Consider the following 9,113-nt stretch of genomic DNA (forward strand, 5'->3'; position numbering starts at 1 on the left):
GATACACTTTAATACCTTGTAGAGGTCAGAGGTTATGGGAGGGAAGAGCAGGGAGAGGCTCTTTTTGGTCCAGAAGAATGAGGGATGGCCTCATGGAGGAGAAAGCATTTGAGCTCTATGGGATTTTGACAGATGGTGGTAGCTGGCTGTGGAAGGGCCCTGAGCTGTGAGGAATGGAATAATATGAGCAAAGGAATAGACGTGGGAAGGAGTAAGACATGTTCTGCGGTCCAGATGTGGTTAGAGTTTAAAATATGTTAAAGGCAGTAGAGAAAGATAAAGCTGGAAAGACACATCTCATGGTGGGTGTTCAAGAAATAAATACCCATTAAATGAATAAATTAGTGGTAGATTGTCATCACATGACATGGGCTTTGAAGAGCAAATTAAAGGGTTTGGGTTTTCTGCTCTAAGCAATACTGGGCAGTGGGCATTAAAATGTTTTGATCAAAAAAGTAACAGCAGGTTTTCATTTTAGGAAGATTAAATTAGCAAAAGAAGGTAGCAGGATTGCAGGTGAAAATCCAAATATGCTACATGTACCACTGGTGGTACACAGGATGACATGTACCACTGGCAGTACACAGGATGATTCTAGGTGGGCAGTGTAGGACTGCCGCTCAGGTAGCAAGAACCAACAGAGCATTACTGCTCTTTCATTGCCCCTCTGCTATTCTGGATGGTTAAATGTTTCAAATATAACCCCTAGGTGCATGGGTACATTTTAAAGTGTTAATGGTTATATTCAACTGTGAATTTCAAAATTGCAGTATGATACAAAAATTTCTCTTAAAATACATTTATTTAGGAAGAAAAAGTAGGTTAATTTAAAGAGAAAATTAAATAATAGGTGGATAAGCAAGTCCTGAAGATGGCATGTGAATGACTGAAGTTTGGGAAACACTGGACCAGAGGCATGAGGGATTAGAGGCAGAGGACTGGTCAAGAGCCATTGGACTGACTATCTGTACAGTCAGCTAGATCATGATCAGTATTTGACCTGTGGTATAACAAGTGGCCAGTACTGAGCCCACCCATCATTTACAGTTTTAGCCTTTTACCTTTTTACTTAACTTCACTATGTATGAAAAGTTCCAGTCCAGTTAAAGGGATTTTCCAAAAAGTAGATCCAAAAGTTTGCTAAGCCTATAATTCTACTTTGGTAAATATTTTGAGCATTTCCTTCTAATCTTTTCTCTGCTTATCCATGCTTATATTTGATGAAGTTGGGATCATACTTTGTATATAGTTTGTATCTTCTTTGGCCATCTATGGTAGTTTCATGAATATTTTCCCATATTCCTCTAGATTCCCTCAAAAATATTTTTTCCATTTGGAGGGATGTACCATGATTTAATCACCTTTAATGTTTGACTTTTAGATTGTATTCAGTTGTTTGGATAGATAACAAAGCTTTGGAAATAATCTTTTTATGGCCATCACCAAAAAGTTTACAAATAATAAATACTGGAAAGGTTGTGGAGAAAAGGGAGCCCTCCTACACTATTTGTGGGGATGTAAATATGTACAGCCACTAAGGAGAACAGTATGGAAGTTTAAAAAAAACTGAAAATAGAAATTCCCTGATGTTCAGTGGTTAGGACACTGGGTTTTCACTGCCTAGGGTGCAAGTTCAATCTCTGGTTGGGGAAATAAGATCCCACAAGCTGCAAGACATGGCCAAAAAAATTCCCTGAAAATAGAGTTAGCATATGATTGAGCAATTTCACTCCTAGGAACATATCTGGAAAAGACAAAAATTTGAATTTGAAAAGATACATGCACCCCAATGTTCATAGCAGCAATATTTACAATAGCTAAGACATGGAAGCGATCTAAATGTCCATGGACAGATGAATGGATAAAGACGTATATACATTTCATTTATACAATGGAATTTTACTCAGCTATAAAAAAGAAATGAAATCTTGCCATTTGCAGCAACATGAATGGACCTAGAGATTGTCATACTAATTTTTTTAGTAAGTCAGATAAAGAAAGACAAATATTATATGATATCACCTATATGTGGAATCTTAATAAATGATACAAATGAACTTATTTATATAACAGATAGATATAGAAAAGGATGCAGCATGCTTGGGGCTGGTGCGTGGGGATGACCCAGAGAGATGTTATGGGGAGGGAGGTGGGAGGGGGGTTCATGTTTGGGAACGCATGTAAGAATTAAAGATTTTAAAATTTAAAAAATAAAAAACTAAAATAAAATAAAATAAAATAAAAATTAAAAAAAAAAGAAACTTATGGCTACCAAAAGAGAAGGGGGGACGGATAAATAGAGAATAAGGGGTTAACAGATGCACACTACTGTATATAAAATAGATAAACAACAAGGACCCACTGTACCACACAGGGACCTATATTCATTATCTTGTAATAATCTATAATGGAAAAGAACCCAAAAAAGACTATAGATGTATACATATATAAGCATAACCGAGTCATTCTCTGTATACCTGAAACTAATACAATGTTTAAAATCAACTATATTTCAATGAAAAAAGAGAATCTCTCCTTCTTAAAATGTACAATTATAGTTTTTTTAGTATGTTCACAAACTAGTCCAACCATTAACATTCATTCCACAACACTTACATCATCCCAGAAAGAAACCCCATAACCCATTTGCAGTTGCTTCTATTTCCTCCTCCCCTAGCAATCACAAATTTACTTTCTGTCTCTACAGATTTGCCTGTTATGGACACTTCATATAAATAGACTCACATAATACGTGGCCTTTTGTGACCAGCTCCTTTCACTTACTATAATGTTTTCAACATTTGCCCACACTTAGCATATATTAAGAAAGCACTAAAAGTCCACTGTATATAAAACACCGACTGTATATATATTTTATTTAGTATATAAAAATCCACTATATATAAAATATACGGTCTATTATTTACAGGTGGAAATCAATAGAATGGGAAAGACTAGAGATCTCATCAAGAAAACTGGAGATACCAAGGGAACATGTCCTGCAAAGATGGGCCCAATAAAGGACAGAAATCGTATGGACCTAACAGAAGCAGAAGATATTAAGAAGAGATGGCAAGAACACACAGAAGAACTATACAAAAAAGATCTTCATGATCCAGAAAACCATGTGGTATAATCACTCACCTAGAGCCAGACATCCTGGAATGTGAAGTCAAGTGGGTCTTAGGAAGCATGACAATGAACAAAGCTAGTGAAGGTGATGGAATTCCAAATTTCAAATCCTAAAAGATGATGCTGTGAAAGTGCTGCACTCAATATGCCAGCAAATTTGGAAAACTCAGAAGTGGGCCACAGGACTGGAAAGGGTCAGCGTTCATTCCAATCCCAAAGAAAGGCAATGCCAAAAACTGTTCAAAATACTGTGCAATTGCACTCATCTCACACACTAGCAAAGCAAAGCTCAATATTCTCCAAGCCAGGCTTCAACAGTACATGAACTGTGAACTTCCAGATGTTCAAGTAGAATTTAGAAAAAGCAGACGAATCAGAAATCAAATTGCCAACCTCCACTGGATCATTGAAAAAGCAAGAGTTCCAAAAAAACATCTACTTCTGCTTTATTGACTATGCCAAAGCCTTTGACTGTGGATCATAACAAACTGTGGAAAATTCTTCAAGAGATGGGAATACCAGACCACCTGACCTGCCTCCTGAGAAATCTGTATGCAGGTCAAGAAGCAACAGTTAGAACTGGACATGGAACAACAGACTGGTTCCAAATCGGGAAAGGAGTACATCAAGGCTATATATTGTCACCCTGCTTATTTAACTTCTATGCAGAGTACATCATGCAAAATGCCGGGCTGGATGAATCACAAACTAGAATCAAGATTGCCAGGAGAAATATCAATAATCTCAGATATGCAGATGACATCCTTATGGCAGAAAGTGAAGAACTAAAGAGCCTCTTGATGAAAGTGAAAGAAGGGAATGAAAAAGTTGTCTTAAAACTCAATGTTCAGAAAACTAAGATCATGGCATCAGTCCCATCACTTCATGGCAAATAGATGGGAAAACAATGGAAACAGTGAGAGACTTTATTTTTGGTGGTCTCCAAAATTACTGCAAATGGTGGCTGCAGCCATGAAATTAAAAGATACTTGCTCCTTGGAAGAAAAGGTATGACCAACTTAGACAGCATATTAAAAAACAGAGACACTACTTTGCCAACAAACGTTCATCTAGTCAAAACTATGGTTTTTCCAGTACTCATGTGTAGATGTGAAAGTTGGACTATAAACAAAGCTGAGCGCCGAAGAATTGATGCTTCTGAACTGTGGTTTTGGAGAAGGCTCTTGAGAGTCCCTTGGACTGCAAGGAGATCCAACCAGTCAATCCTAAAGGAAATCAGTCCTGAATATTCATTGGAAGGACTGATGCTGAAGCTGAAACTCCAATACTTCGGCCACCTGATACGAAGAACTGACTCACTGGAAAAGACCTTGATACTGGGAAAGACTGAATGCAAGAGGAGAAGGGGCCGACAGAGGATGAGATGCTTGGATGACATCACTGACTCAAAGGACATAAATTTGAGCAAGCTCCTGGAGTTGATGATGGACAGGGAGGCCTGGTCTGTGGGGTTGCAGAGTCAGACTCACCTGAGCAACTGAACTGAACTGATAAATCCACTTATCTTCCTTATTTAAAACAAAACAAAACTTCTTGCTAGCTTCTGACAGAAAGGTGTCTCCTCTCCTCTCCTTTTCTTATGCCTCTCTCTCATTCATATTCTCTCTCTCTCTTTCCTCCTTTTTATGGAAAATAACTGCCTGCCCTGGCTTTTCCTGATCTTAGCACATCTTAGCTGTGACGTCCTTCACCTCTTTTCCATTTTCTGCTCCAGCCACCATTTCTCCCATTATTAAAAAATAAGAAGGGACAATCTCTCTTTTTTTTTTTTAGCCACAGCTTTCCCATTTGTATCTGCTGACTGATCATAAGGAAACTTACCTTATTCTGGGAATGAGAGGGGAGGGCTTCCTTTCTGGACAATGTTGTATAAGGGCAGGCAGGCACTTTTTTACAGAATTCTCTTAAACAACCTAGAAATACGCATTGTCTCAGTTCATGGCACCATAGGGGATCCTCTGTGGGATATGAAGATGGGAGGACAAAAGACCCACTTTAGGTAGCTTGTATTCTAAGAAAGGATCTGAAACATTCTTGATAATACTGCCTGATAATCACCCATGAAATTATTCTCCTTCAAGGGCTAGAACCATGTTCTGTTAACCTTCTCCAAAACTGCAATGCTTGGCACAAAGCAGGCCTTATTATTTGTTAGGATGTTTTAAAAGAGATATGCATAAGGTGCTGAGAAAGGTCAGGTGAGGTAGGGGTTAATTCTGGCTGGAGAGACCTAAGAAGGCTTCATGGAGAAAACAGTTTCTGTGGTGAGCAGTGTAGGAGGAATGGATTTAGACCTGGAGCACTGGAAAGAAACTCCTAGGAAAAGAGAAAATGTACAGAGGTGAAGCTGTGCAAGGTATGGGAAGGGAGCGTGAGTCAAGTTAATGAGTTAACTTTGAAACAGACAAAAACAAATTTGAGAATTTCACATCAGATGCCCCAAACTTCCAAGTAAGGAAAGAAGCAAGAGTGTCTTCAAAACAGGAAAGGAATGGGAGTGGAATTTGGGTCCAAAGGAGTGTGAAAAAGGTTTGGCTGTAGGATGTGGGCTGGAAACTCAACTAGACAAGACTTGAGACCTTGAGGTGTTTGTGGGTCATACATATGGAGATATCGACAAATACTGAATCATCTAGGTTATAATTCAACCAATATCTTAAATATATTGGTACACATAGTTTACTTTTTAATAAGTCACATTCTATTAAAATTAAAATATAGCATACATTCCTTTCCTTACCAATTAGCAACAGATGTTATTAAACACTGTTTTAGACTCCGAGGATATAGCAGTGAACAAGGCAGACAAAATTCCTGATGTTTTGGACGTTTACATTCTAGCAGGGAGTGGGGAGACAGAGAAGAACAAAACAAGTAACAGAAAGGTGTATAAATAATAGCAGAGACAAGCATACCTAAACATAATTAATTCAAAACTGTTCATTCAAAATAATACAGAAACATTAACAAAGACTGTTTTCTAGCTAACTAATCACCATTTTATGATATAAATATTGGAAAATCCATAGTTTATTTACGCATATTTTCTCAAACACTGTGTGTGTCAAATTCACAGGGTTTTATTGTACCAAAGTAAAAATGTTATTCAGCACAATATGAAAGACAATTTGAAAATGTCTGGGACATTTCAACACAGAGTATATCTGTAATTAATTTCCAGAAAACTGTTCTAGGAGTCATAATGTCTTGGTAACAGTAGATAACACTGTGTAATTTTTTCCTTGTGAATGTATTTATGTACATTAGTTCAGTTCAGTTCAATTGCTCAGTCGTGTCCAACTCTTTGCGACCCCGTGAATTGCAGCATGCCAGGCCTCCCTGTCCATCGCCAACTCCTGGAGTTCACCCAAACTCATGTGCATCCAGTCGGTGATGCCATCCAGCCATCTCATCCTCCTCGGTCGTCCCCTTCTCTTCCTGCCCCCAATCCCTCCCAGCATCAGGGTCAACTCTTTGCATGAGGTGGCCAAAGTATTGGAGTTTCAGCTTCCGCATCAGTCCTTCCAATGAACACCCAGAACTGGTCTCCTTTAGGATGGACTGGTTGAATCTCCTTGAAGCCAGAGGACTCTCAAGAGTCTTCTCCAACACCACAGTTCAAAAGCATCAATTCTTTGGCGCTCAGCTTTCTTCACAGTCCAACTCTCACATCCATACATGACCACTGGAAAAACCATAGCCTTGGCTAGATAGACCTTTGCTGGCAAAGTAATGTCTCTGCTTTTGAATATGCTATCTAGGTTGGTCATAACTTTCCTTCCAAGGAGTCAGCGTCTTTTAATTTCATGGCAGCAATCACCATCTGCAGTGATTTTGGAGCCCCCCAAAATAAAGTCTGACACTGTTTCCACATAGTTAGCTGCAAAAATACATAAGACACCATTCCTACTTTCAAAGAGCTCCCAGCCTAGAGGAGGAAAGAACCCACTAGAAAACTAAGGAAATACACAGTAAAAAATTGGTCCAACTCCCCTGTGAGGTGTGCTACGCCTTGCCTTGAACCTTTGCTAATATCACAGAACCTGACCTTGAAGGATTCAGGATGGGGATGCAAGAGGTCTGCATAGTGGAAAGAACCGCATTAACAAAGATGAGGCAGGAGCAGGTGTAGAGAAAAGAAACTTGTATTTATTGAGTTCCAAGCTCAACCTTATGTATATAGTAGGTCCTTTGTAAATGTTCAGTGAGTAAGTATTCTTGTTGAAAAAGGATCATTAGAGCCATTTTGAAGACAAAGAAACTGAGGCTGGGAGAGATTAAATCATAGTTCTAAAGTCAGTTAGCTAAATGTGGGAGAGTTAGATATTGACCCCCAGGCAGTCTGCCTAACAAGATTCTGTTCTTTGCCCTGTCCAGATGGGTGGCTCAAGTCTAGGTTGTGCAGTGAGGGGGCAGAGTGGGCATTGTAGCCGGAGGGGAACTTAGACACACAGGTTGGGACTGCACTGCAGCTGTCCCTAAATGACGTTCTAGATAACACACGCTGTTCTTAGAGAAAAGCCACCAAAGATCTTAAAGTGGAAGGGTACTATCACCAGTCTTTATTTTAGAAACAAGGTCAGTCAGTCAGTCAGTTCAGTCACTCAGTCGTGTCTGACTCTCTGCGACCCCATGAACTGTAGCACGCCAGGCCTCCCTGTCCATCTCCAACTGTAAGTGGAATCAGTTCAGTTCAGTTCAGTCCCTCAGTCGTGTCTGACTCTTTGTGACCCCATGGCCTGCAGCATGCCAGGCCTCCCTGTCCATCACCAACTCCCGGAGTTCACTCAAATGCATGTCCATTGAGTCGGTGATGCCATCCAACCATCTCATCCTCTGTCGGCCCCTTTTCCTTCCGCCTTCAATCAGCATCAGGGTCTTTTCCAATGAGTCAGTTCTTTGCATCAGGTGGCCAGAGTATTGGAGTTTCAGCTTCAGCATCAGTCCTTCCAGTGAATATTCAGGACCAATTTCCTTTAGGATGGCCTGGTTGGATCTCCTTGCTATAAGTGGGATAGGGTGGAAGTTAGAGGGTGGGGATGGGAGCAATGGCTATGAAAGTAGACTAATAGATAAGTTAAGAAATGGGATTGTACAGAGCTGATGAGGAGGAATAGATTTGAGACTGAGCAGGGGCTGTGGAAATGGAGACCCAGGGGGAAAGAGGCCTGGAAACACGTCTGAGGGAGCATAACCACCACTCACAGGCCAGATGGACTAGAGGGGCAGCAAGGGATGCAAGGTGGAGCTGGGATGTCTAGCTTTAGTAAAGGGTGATGCTATGAGCTGAAACGGAGACAATGAGAAAAGAAATGCAGTTGGTGGGCAGAAGATAATATTTTAGACATTTCTGACTAGAGTCACCCAAAGAGAGAGGTATAATGGACAGCAGGGAATACAAGATGAGCACAAAGGAGAGTGGCTGGAACAAGAACGTGTTGGAAGTCATCAGTCTCCAAGAGAGTTAGGACCAGAAGGATGGGAGGGCCAGAGAGAGGTTTAGAAGAAGAGAGGAGAGGAGCAGGGCACAGGAGGGGAGGTCACAAAGGAAGTGCAGAGAGGCAACAGGAGACCCAGAGGGAGAAGGCTGTGGAGGCCACGGAAGAGTCTAGGGGAGCTAGAGTTGGCTGACTGCAGGTTCCCAGAAGAATGGATAGGGCGGAAGTCAGGGGAGGAGAGAAGAGTGAGTGAATGAATAGGGAGACTCAGTTCAGTACAGTGCAGTCGCTCAGTCGTGTCCACCTCTTTGCGACCCCATGAATTGCAGCACTCCAGGCCTCCCTGTCCATCACCATCTCCCGGAGTTCACTCAGACTCACATCCATCGAGTCCATGATGCCATCCAGCCATCTTATCCTCGGTCGTCCCCTTCTCCTCCTGCCCCCAATCCCTCCCAGCATCAGAGTCGTTTCCAGTGAGTCAGCTCTTCACATGAGGTGGCCAAAGTACTGGAGCTTCAG

At 40.9% G+C, this 9,113-nt stretch overlaps 1 long non-coding RNA gene across 1 annotated transcript in view; it reads left to right on the forward strand.

The window, feature by feature from the left end:
• LOC138442529 (uncharacterized) overlaps positions 1-5,075 on the forward strand; it is a 47,308-nt gene extending 42,233 nt beyond the window's left edge. Inside the window, exon 2 of the long non-coding RNA XR_011257765.1 lies at positions 2,930-5,075. This is a non-coding gene — a long non-coding RNA (uncharacterized lncRNA). The remainder of the gene's footprint in view (positions 1-2,929) is intronic.
• The last annotated feature ends 4,038 nt before the right edge of the window (positions 5,076-9,113 follow it).

Source organism: Ovis canadensis, chromosome 6 (assembly GCF_042477335.2).
Source record: "Ovis canadensis isolate MfBH-ARS-UI-01 breed Bighorn chromosome 6, ARS-UI_OviCan_v2, whole genome shotgun sequence".
In the NCBI taxonomy this organism is placed as follows: Eukaryota; Metazoa; Chordata; class Mammalia; order Artiodactyla; family Bovidae; genus Ovis; species Ovis canadensis.